General features: G+C 37.1%; 1 long non-coding RNA gene across 2 annotated transcripts in view; it reads right to left on the reverse strand.

The window, feature by feature from the left end:
- Positions 1-14,993, reverse strand: part of LOC108645063 — a 48,333-nt gene that overhangs the window by 19,848 nt on the left and 13,492 nt on the right. For both annotated transcript variants that reach the window (XR_001923425.2, XR_004219815.1), the window contains exon 2: positions 8,632-8,702. This is a non-coding gene — a long non-coding RNA (uncharacterized LOC108645063). The remainder of the gene's footprint in view (positions 1-8,631; positions 8,703-14,993) is intronic.

Here is a 14,993-nt window from a genome sequence, read left to right on the forward strand (position 1 = left end):
TTTGATCAACCAGGTCCTAACAGCAACTCGTATCTCAATAGGGGCACTCTGGAAAACCCCAACCCCCCCAACTTTGGCTGAGGTCATACGAAGAGTGGAATCCAACAAGGTGTTTGAAGCGGGTATAGCTAGACTAAACAACAGAACCCCCCATTTTCTTAAAATCTGAACACCCTGGGAATTATATGCTAACGAAGATTGAAAGCCTATTGTACCATCAATATACTTCTGCTTAACAAGTGTTGTACTAACTACTTCTTCTCTACCTACCTCTGAATTAAGACAATATGGAAAACCATTGTGGAAACCCACACATATTTCTAAGAATTCCATCACCAAGCATTGTTATTACATATATGTTTATCATTTACCATTATCATTGTATAATCATCATTGTTGAAACTTAATAAAAATATAAGTTACAAAAAAAAAAAAAAAAAAATGTTGACAAATGCAAAGTTATACACTTTGGTAGAAATAATATAAATGAAAGTAATACACTAAATGGTAGTGTGTTTGGGTATCCTTAATTGAGAAGGATCTGGGGGTTTTTGAAGATAACAAGTTGTCTAATTCCAGGCAGTGTCATTCTGTTGCTACTAAAGCAAATAAAGTGCTGTCTTGTACAAAAAGGGCATTAGTATTGATGTTAGTATATATGGTTTATGTATGTGGGTGTATAGATAGGTCAGTATAGGTTTGTGGGTGCTGGGTTTACATGGAAGGGTTGAACTTGATGGACTCTGGTCTTTTTTCAACCCTATGTAACCTTGCCTCAGGCAGCAGGGAGCGTACCATTACCAAGGGCGTCTCTGGTAACTTTAAGAGACAAATTTTCATTTAAAATGAAGAGCTCTCTGCACTAGTGATTAGTCTCCTTCTGGACCCGCTCCAACACTAAAGTTGTATGCACGGAGCACTTTTAAGGCTGTGTCATTGCAAAGGGGGTGGTGAGCAACATATTGTTCACAAGCCACTGGTTGTGGATCACTGCTCTAAATGATGTACAGGTATTTTCACATTAAAATCTTCATGTGTCTGCACACAGGCTTACACCATGGCTGTCAGTGCAGATACAGTTAGGAATGGATGAAAGTAGATTGGCTGTTTCTCCACATGAGTAGGTGAGATGGCCATGAAGATAGCAAGATAGCTATAAGGACAGTGCATGTGATACCACCTAGCACACAAAGTATACAAGCAAGTGGACTGTTTTAACATTTTAATGAATATGGCAAAAAGAGTTACATTTAAATGTAACACCTGCAGTAATGGTGTCTTATCAGCAACACTACAGTAATTTCACATAAACCCTACCAAACGTGGCTAGGCTTTCTGCAGGTTGCTTGAAGTTTTGGTTCCATAGTAAAAGGATGGCACCTGTTATCCACGCAAGTATGAAGAAACCTAGTTAAAATTATTCCGTTTATCCACATAGATCACTACTCTTTAAACAAAAGAAAACAAAAACACTTTTAGCTGTATTACAGGAAAGAAAAAAGTCCAGTTAGATTTATATTTCATAATTAGTCTAATACAAAAGCTCTAGACCAAATATATATATATATATATATATATATATATATATATGGAATAAAACACCTTTTCTTTTTGAGAAGTTCCTGTGAGTGTGGTACTTTTCTCTTTATATATATAAAAATATATATATTGTATTCAATGCCACACTGTATATACACTTGTTACACTGCACATATTTCTTATTTAGAGGGACCCTCTGCCACATTCCATTTTAGTTGGATTAGGTTTGTCGTTTTAATTTACCAACAAGTCAGGTACACATATTCCCTTATCCCCCCCCCCCCCATTACCCATGTAACCCCCCGGGGTATACACCAAACACTGTGTTTTGACAGGGGACAGCCAGCTCTGCGGCTAGCAGTCTGTCAGACACCATGTTCATATCAAACTGTATGGGATATAACGTGCGGCTTTATGCCCAGACACAGCTAAAGGTCAAGGAGTCCTTCCTTTCCCCCTGCATTTTAGCTGATCAATAAGCCATTAATACGACACATTGAAGAGGGGCTCTGGCATAACAACTTTAGATAGATCCCTAGAGGAAAAAGAAAGGCAATTTAGCAACTTTTTTAAATGTTACACTGTAAAGCTTCTCATGAGACATTTCCATTTCTGTAGTGTGACAAAATACGGCTGATTTGTATATCTGACAGCAGAGTGATGAAGAATATTGACAGCTGCATGGTGGTTAAAGAGAAGATCACTTTAGAGCATTGGATTTAATAAATATGCATTTAAATGTTGACTGTCACTCCAAGTGGAACTAATAGTAAAATGCATATTGGTTTTTGAACTAAGGAGTGAGATGTGTTTTTTTTTTGTTTGTGGAAAGATTTGCTACCCGTTTCTGGAATTTGTATCAGATAAAGTAGTAGCTCTATAAAAACTGTTCCCCACAAACACTTGCAGTAACAAATGCACTAAGGATGTTTTCTCATTCACTGGGATTTGTTGCTATTACAGTTTACTAACTCACTTGCTTCAAAGTTAAAACCCATACGTAATAACGTATAGCCTATACCTACCAATATGATGCTGATTGGTTACCTGGCAATGATTTGCATTTAAGAGCAATATGTGTGTGTGTAACTAAACACAGTCCTATGCCCCATGCATATTGGCGATTTTCGTTCACTTTGGGGGGGAAATGACAACCATATTGTCTCTATCTCATGAAATGCATTATATATAACTTTCTATAGTTATATTAGGATACACAGCACTGTACAATTTTACAAATGTACATTTTACATATACAAATGAATTTGCTATACACCACTTTCCTTCACTAAAGTACAATGCTTTATTGCTGTAGTTCTGCACTTACTAGCCTTGCCTTTTTTCAGTTTGCTGACTGCATGATTCTCCTACTACACTAACTGGAGGGCTATTCAAAAACAAAACAACATTTTTAGTATTAGTTTTTATAATCTCCTTTAGAGAGTAAATCATATTAACAGTAGTAGAGCTGACTTTTTCCAGATAAGTCCATCAAAAAGGAGTTACTCAGGGTCAAATACATTCCAGCTCACTACTCAGTCTCCCTAGGCTCCTTAAAGTCAATACTTAGACAGCTGGTCATATGAAGGTCCATACTGATAACTGTGCCAAAGACACTGATCATTGCTATTGATTTGATCAAATTGGGGCAGCACACATGGCAGTCTATAATGACAATATTCTTTGATTCTCTTCACAACTCACAGAGTGATTGTTGTCACAGTAGGGGGGAAATATGAGTCATAATAGACCATTGTTAGCTCTGTATTTCTATAGAATTCCACAAGTGAGACTGTTGGGGAAGTCTGTAACTAGGGTTCAGAACCTAATATACCATCTGATTAGGAAACAACTTACTCCTTTGCCATAATTCTTAATACCACAGACTGTAATTCATTTTTTGTATTCACCAATTTATAGTGTATTCAAAGACAATGGAGCTTTATAAGGTGAAGACACAAGGAGTGATTCGTTGCAGCACAACCTGCGTGCGATTGGTCGCGGCAACTCGTATGTTAACCTATGACAGCTAAATCACCACGATTAGTTACCATGCCAAGTCCCAGCAATTAATTGCCCCGTGTGTCTTTGCCCTTAATAGTGGATAAGAATATAATAATAAAAGTAATAATATAAAAGTAAGCAGGTAAATAAACATGACTAACAAGGAAACACTGTCTTTGCCTACAGTATATCTGTAGTGTCAAGTCAACTCATATAAATCCCAAGCTGCCATTATCAAGCTATGCCTCCTCAGTAAGTGTGAGACATAAATGTTCAGTTATGTGTCCCAAGTGGCCCCCCTGCAAGTTGCAGACTGGTTAACAGGTTAGACCAGTGGTCCCCAACCAATGGCTTCAAACCTGCCACTTCTGTTATTACTTCCTATGGAGGATTACCTACAAAATAGCTTTCATCACACTCAGGTCCTGTTTGTTGTAGCAATGTAATTGGTCGCCCTTATTTAAGTTGTGATATTTAGGGATGTGCTAGAGCAACACAACTTTGGCTCATTCTATCCTTACATAACTCAGGCATGATGTTGAGGTTCCATTCTTATAACCCATCTAAAACCATTGGTGGGGTATACAATGCAGTCCCTTTTCTATCATTACCATCGTCCAATGATAAGACGAGTTACTTTTGTTACTCTTTCATTTCAAACTTAGAGATAACCTCTTCAATAGCTTCACTTTATCATAATCCCAAGGGGCACACACCTACAGCACAGGGAATGTTGTCTGTAACCCTAATACAGTGGCTTGTAGAATTCCTCTTGCAGAGTAATAGAGAGAAAATCAGACTTGGCATGACAGATTATACTGCAGTTTAAGAATCCAAGCAGTCACATTAAGGATGGGGAAATTGTAGTCTTATGCTGTAATAAAATGAATTTTGCAGTCAATATATACAGTCTGTCCATCTATAGAGTTATGTGTCGGATGATCAAAGGGATCCAAGCTTTGAGGCTATCACATTTAGACCCTTAATGCTTGCATGTCAAAACAAGATTCCTTGGAGAAGCTTTGAGGTGGGTGCCTCGGGGGAGCCTGCCCCCTTCTTTCTGCATAACATATACAGAAAGTGGCTATTATAGCTCTCTTCTAATTCCCGATGGACATTAATGTAAACAGGAGAAACATGAGCAATATACAGAAGATTCTTAGAACTCAAAATCTCTGGGGTACAAAGGGGACTCACACATCCCCTGTCATAATGTCCAGTCTTGGTAGTGATGGACTCTATGAATATTTTAAGAATATTTTTCCCTTACAGGTAGTATCTTAGGCACCGAATTAGTCCTGTAGACAGTATTTTCTATATTGGTACTTAAGATACAGTATATGTAGGGTTCAGAGAAGTTAAAGGTAAGAAATATAGAGTAGATGATACCTCTTATTGCCTAACTAAGTAGATTAAAAAATGTGAGCTTTCAGGACTGTCTCTGGTTAATATGGTACAACACTATGGACATGTTCTTAGTTTTCCCCAGTTGCCCAAACATGTGCTCTGATAAACTTCAGTCTCTCTTTACTGCACTGCAAGTTGGAGTGATTTTACTCCACTCCCCCCCCCCACCCTGAGGGAAAGGTAACAAAATGACAGCTTTCTGACACCTGCATTGTAAAAATGCTCCCATGCCCCACCTATGGGTAGATATGAGAATCTCACTCGAAAGAAAAGTACAGTTTACTGTAGTCTTGACCTCACTTACACGGAGTAGGAGAAACAATAGGTTACCTGAAAGCAGTTCTAATGTGTAGCGCTGGCTCTTTCTGAAAGCTCAGAATCAGGCACAATGCAATGAGATGGCTGCCAACATAAATGTATTACAGCTAAAAACAATAATTTATTGGTTTAGGAATAACAATTTAAATGGTAAAATGCATTATTGCAATGTACATAGTGTAATTTAGTTTTAAAAATTATACTATAAAAATCATTAGAGAATCCCTTTAAAGGAACAGTAACACCAAAAAATGAAAGTGTATAAAAGTAATTACAATATTATATACTGTTGCCCTGCATTGCTACAACTGGTGTGTTTGCCTCAGAAAGACTACTATAGTTTATATAATTAAGCTGCTGTGCAGCCATGGGGGCACAGGTTACTTAGCAGATAACAGATAAACCCCCATTATATGGGGCTTATCTACTAGTTATCTGCTATGTAACCTGTGCATTTTCTCCTTTTTTCCAGCTTGAATGGCTGCCCCCATGGCTACACAGCAGCTTATTTATATAAACTATAGTAGTCTTTCTGAGGCAAACACACCAGTAGTAGCAATGCAGGGCAACAGTACATTATATTGTAATTACTTTTATACACTTTCATTTTTTGGTGTTACTGTTCCTTTAAGGAGGCAGACAATCCTTGGTCTTTTAGTTCAACAATGGCAGGCATTTTACCCTAATTATATCACAATAATTACATGGCTACACATAAACAAGGGGATACAGACATAGAGTACATATTCTGTAGAAATGTAAAGACCATTTTAAAAAAAACAAATATTGAGTTAAACATTTTTGCCTCCCTTACCTGGAAAAAGTGCAAAGCTATAGGTAAATAAAAAAAAACACTTTTTGGAAATGATATTTCAAAATTTCAAACCAGAATACCGTACAGTAATGTTGTGTTTGGCAAAATTTAAGAAGGCATGGTGTAAAGTGGGAACTAGCTAATAGAACAAACTGGCACTGGAATTAAATCGTAATCGTAAAGCAAAGAAACTTTCTTTTTAAAGAAACATGCAGCGTGAACCAAAAACCTTTGGGATATGAAGTATCTGTTAGAGATAACGGAGCCAGTGTTAACTCCATAAATGTGAAAGTCAGTTTGAAGAATCCTATCTTGGTGGAATAGCAGAAGAGAAGCAGAGACAGATCTTAAGTGCTTCTTAGTATTGCTTTCTTTTATCAAGCTGAGATGAGACTTGAGCTATGTTTTATCTCTAGGTGGGTGACTCCTCTCGCTCACTCCCCAGGACAGCTGACCCAGGGGTCACTGAAATGAAAGTGAAAAGCAACAGGTCCCTTGCAAAGGTTAAAGGGTGAAATGCAGCAAGCCATGTTTGAGAAGTTATACATATAGGTAAAGTGGTGTTGAAAGTTTGTGAACTCTTTCAAATTTTCTATATGAATGTGACCTAAAAAAGTCCTAAAAAAGATAAAGAAAACTTAGTGAAACATGACCTTAAATTCTGTTTGGTCATGTATTTATTAAAAAAAAATGATCCAATAACATATCTGTGTTTGGCAAAAGTAAGCGAATCCACGCCCGGATTTGTGGCGAGGCCATAAAGGCCCAGGGCTAGGGCAACACAAATTTCGCAACAAAATTTTGCCATTTCGCTCCCATACGGAGCAATGGGGATTTCTCTCCACAGCTCCGTATGGGAGTTTAAAGCCTGCACATGCATGCTTGCTCAATCCTGCACATCAACTTGGAGGAATTTAACCCAATTCCTCCATACAGAACAGCTTCAGCTCTTGGATGTTGGTGGGTGTCTCACATGATCCGTTCACTTTAGGTCTTTCCACAACATTTAAATTGAATTAAGGTCAGGACTTTGACTTGAAACAAGCAAGCAGCAACGGCACTCAAGAGCTACATACGGGACTTGCCCTTAAAATATCCTTTATTGCGGAAATGCAACGTTTCGAGGCTAAGACAGCCCCTTTGTTGACAAAGGGGCTGTCTTAGCCTCGAAACGTTGCATTTCCGCAATAAAGGATATTTTAAGGGCAAGTCCCGTATGTAGCTCTTGAGTGCTGTTGCTGCTTGCTTGTTTGGAGTCTGTGGGGAGGGTGCCGATCCCTTTCTAGCATTGTGCACCGAGTGGTGAATTTCTATTGGAGAGCTGAGGGAGTGCGGGTTTAGGTTCGTTGTATAAACAGGACTTTGACTTGGCCATTCCAGAACAATGGCACATAGGTGCCATTTAAAGCACATAACAGGTACCATAAAGGATTCTACTAGTACAGTATTATCACTTATTTATACAATTAATAAAATCCTCAAACCCCCCCCCCCCCACCACTTATCACTTTTGCACTTAATGGCAGACGGCAACACCAATACAATTACAAAGAGCCAAATTCTGGCTAAAAAAGGAAACTTAGCCCTTAAAGGTACCAGAGGGCACCACATTACACCACATTTGCTGTCCCTGATAAAGTGCTGTCCAATGCAAGGTTTTCACATTGTCTCATGGCAATATCACAACTGAAGAGCTTACAATCTAAATTTATCTATCTGATTTTGAGGTCTTTAATTTACAACCCTCTCTCTATATATACAGTATGTCACAATACTGAAATTAAATGCCAGTCTCTATAAATATGACAACATTTTGTACAAACAAATGCTATTAGTTTATCCATTGCCCAGCACCTAATCATGCAATATAAACAACAACAATGTAGATCTAGATCATTTGATGACTGGGGAACAAGCCACATTAATGCACAGACTGCAGTTAAACTGCACTGATTCTTATAAGCCACATTGCAAGTACTACACATCCTCTAACTGTCATGTGATCTGGTTATCCTGGATAAAGGAAAAAGGAAACCAGTAGAAAACATCCAGACTGAGAATAGAAAGTTGAAGGGAAAATGAAGAGTTTGTTTCAAAAAAGACTGATCAACAAAAGGAGGATCGGTTATATCACCTGCACTTTGCCCCTAATGAGAGTAAATGTTTATTCCAAACACCATGAGCTGAGCTGCCCTCTTCCCACCCGCTGGGATCCATATTGTAATCCAGTCAGATCCTGTTAGTGGACTCGAGCTGACAGGGCGAGAGCCTCCTTAATGAGGGGAGGCAGCGGCTCCAAGCCTGGGTGGGGGTATTAGCAGAGAGAGCATCATGTCTGCAGTTGCTGGCACTTAACCCTTGAATTTCTCTGGAATATTATAGGCTCTGACTGAAATTCCTATCCATCAAATCCAGGATTGCTAGTATGAGCCCTTTCTTAAAGATAAGACAAAACATACTCAGTAAGATAACCCTTGTGCAATTAACAGTGCTAATACAAGCATAATACAAATGCATGCAATTAATAAAGACTTTGTATGTTTTATTACCTGTTGAGAAGTGTATGTAGGTTATCTTCTTCAACAGCACCAGTTAAGCAATATTGTTCCTTCCTCCGTCTCTTAATTGGAAAGAAAAGCAAGTTAATATAAAGGACCACTAGCATAAAATAAAAGACAGAAGTGCATTACATTAATTACCATTCAATAATGCAATGGTAAAACCACAACAAAATTTCTCAGCATGCTTCAAAACAAAGAACACAACATTTGTATATCCACATATGATTATAATATAACCATTCCCTACTGCTTAGCTAATAATTTGTCCCTTTAATGGGCTATTTCATTAGTGATGGAATAAATACCCAATCTGGACTGTATTAAATAAATATTAACAAGAGTTGCTTTCTAGATATTAACTTTTGGGATCCAGAATCAAACTTGCCTTTTGCAGTGATATTTTCTTTTAAGTTAATATCTTAAAAATGTCCAGCAGTAATCCATTAAATGACTTGGCCTACTGGCACCTAGAGTCTTAAACCAAGACATACTACTATCATTTACAGCCTGCCTAGCCTTCAGACTCTTCAGATACCTGCAGTCTCTTACATTATGTTAGAGACTTTTGATACTTGAAAGAAAAAATACCTAAAATGTAAGGCATACCATCAGTGTACTGAGATGTCACAAACATGTATAAAATAAACATACACAGACCCCGAACTGAGACATTTGTCTCTATTACAATACATTTAATCAGATATAAACATTGCAGGTTATTCTCAATATGCTTGTGTCTGGAGAAACGTCAATATGAAACATTAGTCTAACTTTTTATATTTCTTTTTTTTTCTATATATCCCAAAGTCTGTTGGGATAGTAATTTAATAACACCTGGATAGCTACACTGTGAAGTTATCTGTTTAAGGACATAGATATTTGTAATAATAATCGGTTTCCATTTCTTTCTCTTGCTGCTGGAATATACATGTAAAGCCCCAACTATTTTAGATGCACCTACAATAACAAACCTAATCATTGCTCACATTGTATGTTGTTTTGTGTATATATATGTATATATATATATATATATATATATATATATATATATACAGGTATGGGATCCGTTATATGGAAACCCGTTATCCTGAAAGTTCTGAATTATGGAAAGTCCATCTCCCATAGACTCAATTATAAGCAAATAATTCAAATTTCTTAAAATAATTTCCTTTTTCTCTGTAATAATAAAACAGTACCTTGTACTTGATCCCAGCTAATAATTAATATTAGAGGCAAAACAGTCTATTGGGTTTATTCAATATTTAAATGATTTTTAGCAGACTTGAGGTATGAAGATCCAAATTATGGGATCCCTTATCCGGAAAACCCCAGGTCCTGAGCATTCTGAATAACATGTCCCATACCTGTATATGTGTGTGCATATAAGTTTAAAATATCCAGAAAAATATGATCTTATATTTTATATTTGTAACATGGTGATGCAAGAGAGTGACAGATAAAATAATGTATATTCTTTAAAAATATATCTGCTGAGGATGCAAAAACATTGTGGACATGATGGACAGAGCGAATAGAGTGGTAGGTGCATTGCAAGCTTATAATGATTGAATAAACTCAAAAGACCTGGTTACTCTTTATATAAACCTGTACTTTATAAAAGTTGGTCTTTCTCTATATAGCAGAACTCTTATGCTATAATAAATGATACATTATATAAAATGTATAATTAGATTATACATTTTGTTGATAACTTTTTTCCTTTGATTTTGTATCTTTATACTGCAGCATGGTGGTTAGCATTTCAGCCTATATAGTTACATAGTTACATAGGGTTGAAAAAAGACCATTGTCCATCAAGTTCAACCCATCCGAGTAAACCCAGCACACAACCTATACTAACCAATCTATACACTCACATACATAAACTATATATATATATATACACATGTAAAGGATAATAGTAATAATATTGTTTTATTGTCACCAATAGAACAAGGTGTCCAATATCCTTAATATCTGTGTATGAAATAATATATATATATATATGTATATACGGAATAAAACATCCTTGCTTTTATAAATATATATTATAAAATATTAAGGATATTGGACACCTTGTTCTATTGGTGACAATAAAATCCTTTATGTGTGTATATATAGGCAGAAATAGTAAACACCATGCCACTATATAAAGACATAAAGGCAAAGGATACATTTTAGATCATTTATTATATATAATATATATACATTTGAATTCCTTAATATTTTTTATTCAAAGAATTTATTATTTTCACTATAAACCATAGTGGACTGATGTTTTTCTACTTGGATATATTTAGTTCAAAATTAAGAACAATATTTTTTTTTTCACTAAACAGAAATGTCTGAAAATGTGATGAGACCAGCATACAGTATATGCTTGACTTTACATTACATTGAAACTTGCATAACATTTCATAATTTTTTTAAGCAAGTTCCCGTAAGTTTTGCTTTGCTACCAAGAACTCTGGCGCCACCAGCTGGAAAACAATGATCATCAAAATTTAGGGACAGACTTGTGGATTAGTAATGGTGGTTGCCAAGTGCCTTTGAAACAGTAATACACGAGCAACACACCAGCGAATGTATTCTTATACCTCACTGCTGCAGTCATAGGTATGGATGGAAAACCTGTTTAGAAATTACCCCTGTATAACAATAGGTGAACGGTTCTGCCTTAAGACCAAGGTAGCTATTAAATGCAGTAGTGAAGTACAGACGATGTATGTATGACACACATGTAACCAGAGCTGAACATCAGCAATAAGCTGCTGCCTATAGAATATAGACATGTACTGAGACTTCCATAAAAAGTTTACCTGAGATTAGCCTGTATTCATTATAATCCAATAAACAAATCACCAGAGCAGTGAAGAACAGACTATAGGGGTCATTTATGACCACAAGTGCAGTGAGCAAAGTGCAATTTGGAGTGCAATCACCTTGTTTTTTCCTCACAATGCAGTTTTTTGCTTTAGAATTCTGTGTCCTAGCACTCATCAGGGGGTGCTGCAACTGATGATATAGTGGCTAATGCATCATGTTAAGGCAATTGCACTTGCACTTGAGCATATGTTGGACGCAATTGCTCTGAAAACTTTCCAAGTAATTTTTGGTGTAATTTCCAGTGCTTGGTGTGAGACTTGTGAGACTTGTGCACCCAATTCTTCAGATGCAAGTGCACTGCACATATTGCCATACTGAGTTAGCTACTACCTGGTCCAGCAGTGGCAGTAGCTGCAGGGTCAATAGATGCAACTGCCTACAATTCAGAACAAAGGCAGGAAGGACTGAATGATGGAAAGTTCAATTATACAGAACATTTGATAACATTTCACAAACTGCATATCTTTCATACAACTGAAAAAAAGCAAACAATCCTGTATGTAATCTGTTGCACAGCAATAATTTCTAAGACTTGCTTATATCTGTATCAGTATCCAATGTATTAGCAAGTAAACTGCTATCATTACAGTAGCTGTAAGACAATTATGGTACTGACAGAACATGTATATCTATGTACTAGCTGTCCCCTATTAGACTAACCCTCTTTTTCTGACTGAATGGGTAAAAAGGTATATACACTGGCAATATTCATGTTTGAAAGACTAAAAGGAAAACAATAGCCAAAAAGCTTTTATTTCCAAAAATAACAGTGTACAAAATGAGCGGGTCACAAAATGTCAGAAAAGGCTCACTTTCCATCTTGAAGCTCAATGACCTGAGAGAGAAGGGCCAAGAAGCGTTAGTGTGTTTCATGCGTCGGTGCTTATGGAGGTACACTGCGGTAGTGCAGCTTTTTTTAGCACACGCTAAGGAGTATTTTAGAATAAGACAATTTAGAATTCTACTTAAAGGAAACCTAACACCAAAAAAGTGACAGAATACTGTTAAATAATAATAAAATTGCTAAACTGCAGTAGTAAGGTACAGATGAAGACCCTAGTATTCATTTAAACACAGCTGTGCTTTTTACTACCGGTATAGGATTTGTTATCCGGAAATCCATTATCCAGAAAGCTCTGAATTAAGGGAAGGTCACCTGTCATAGACTCAATTTTAATGAAATAATACATTTTTCTCTGTATTAACAAAACAGTACCTTGTACTTGATCCCAACTAAGATATAATTAATCCTTACTGGAGGCAAAACAATCCTATTGGGGTTAATTATTGTTTACATGATTTTTAGCAGACTCAAAAGTACGGAGTTCCAAATTATGGAAAGCCCCCTTATCTGGAAAGCCCCAGGTCCCAAGCATTTTGAATAACAGGTCCCATACCTGTACAATGCACTTTGTATGGTGCTACGTGATAAGCATTTTTTTTAGGGGGTAGGTTAGGGTCAGGTGTGGGTGATAGTCAGATGTGGGTGATAGTTTGCACAAAATAAAAAATGTTTTCAGTTTAGTTAGTTATGCAAAATGTAATCTATAAAGGCTGGAGTCAGCAGATGTCTAACATAATAGCCAGAACACCTGTTTTGAGCTCTCAAAGCTATTAGCAGTCAGGAACCAATCAGTGACTTTAGGTGGGGCCACAAGGGACATAACTGTTCAGTTAGTTTGCACTTGAATCTGACCTGCATGATCACAAACTAACTGAACAGTTATGTCCCTTGTGGCCCCACCTAAAGTCAAAGATTGGTTACTGACTGCTAATAGCTTTGAGAGCTCAAAACAGGTGTTCTGGCTATTATGTTAGACATCTGCCCACTCCAGCCTTTATAGATTGCATTTTTGCCTAACTAACTATATTACAAACATTTTTTTATTTTGCACAGTCTGTCTATTTTACCCAGTTTAATTTTTACACTGAACTGGTTCTCTAAGACTCTGAGTTAAGGTAAAATGAAGGATCGGTGATAGACATCAATGACAGCAAGCCAAGTCATTGTGAATTACAGATTGCCTGCTTGAGTATACCAGGCAACTGGATTTGTGTAAAATATTTATCCAAAATAAAAGCACCCCTCAGTTAATCAACAATGCATACAAAATATTTGTTTAAAAAAAAAACCAAACATCATTGGCCTGTATAGCGTTAAAAGTACAAAACATTTTTATTATAAAGGAGCAGAAATACAGACTGTCCTAGGGCTGCATAATATTACCAAAGTAAAAGCCCAAATAGCCACACAGGTCTTACAAACATCTAAGACCTCACAAAAGGGATGGAGCATTCACATTTTAGTACTGAGAGAGAACAGAGAATTCTTTCTGTCCTACACTGATGGCTATAACTGTCAATTCATTGCAATAAATCTGTGTGTGCAGTTTTAGTTTTCTGATTTGCAGCAAGATTTTAATGTGGCTGGATCTGAACTCTGAATTAATGTTGCACGAATATATCCCATATCCCTGGGTCTGACAGGTTCGGGTCACAAAGTGGAATTACAGGTGTGGGTTTGGGCAGCAAACCCTCTCTGTTGATGATGTCAGTGACAGGCCCATACACTGTAGGCTTTATGATGTCAACAGTGGATTTGGGTTCATTTCAAAGTAAGGGTATGCAGGCTCAGGTGGCTGTGTTTTCTGTAGGGATAGGTTAGGGTCAGATGTAGGTGATAGTTTTTTGACCTGTCCATCAATACTCTGGATTTATTTTGGCCTGGACACTCCAAAATGAAATCTTCATTTTAAATGTTGAAAAAGCTACGCATGTTTTGGGTGGATACATATATATAAATACATGCCAAGTTCTAAATTGTCACTTGCAGTACCATCAGCACAAGAAGTGTGCTAAATACCAAACCAAATCCAATTTCTTGTGCTGGGCAGAAATTGCTGGCATGCAAACGGTAAAAGCATAGCATGTGCAGCAAATTTTTTCAGTTGTATAGGGTTCAGATTCAGTTTGGCAAGGCTCCAAATTCTGCTTAAAATCCCAAACAGAATCTGGAATTTGGTGCATTGCTAAATGTTACCATGCTCAGTGCTTCCTACTTTATGGAACCAGTTATGGGTTAGTTTAAAGCCCTTGGTTCCAATGAAAGCAAACCTTGAAGTTACAAAGGCATTCCAAGAAGGAAACAATTTTTTGATGGTTTTAGGAAGCCCCTGGCTCCAGGGAAAGAAAACCTTACTACAACAATCCTGGCTCTGATCCCTCTTCCCCTATGGCTAAATGATCAAATTAAAACGGTCAGCATTGGCACCACTAGACCAAGGACCCCATCAATGAGCCAATCTGGACCCTGATCTGATGGAAAACCAAACCTACACAATCGAAATCCAAATTTAGGCCAAATGACCATACACAGACGGATAAGCCGCCGAAACGTTCTGAAGGACTCGGCAGCTGAAATCGGATGCTCTTAGGGGAGGGTGTTATTAAGTTATGTATCAGTA

The sequence above is a fragment of the Xenopus tropicalis genome, chromosome 1 (genome assembly GCF_000004195.4).
Source record: "Xenopus tropicalis strain Nigerian chromosome 1, UCB_Xtro_10.0, whole genome shotgun sequence".
Taxonomy (NCBI): Eukaryota; Metazoa; Chordata; class Amphibia; order Anura; family Pipidae; genus Xenopus; species Xenopus tropicalis.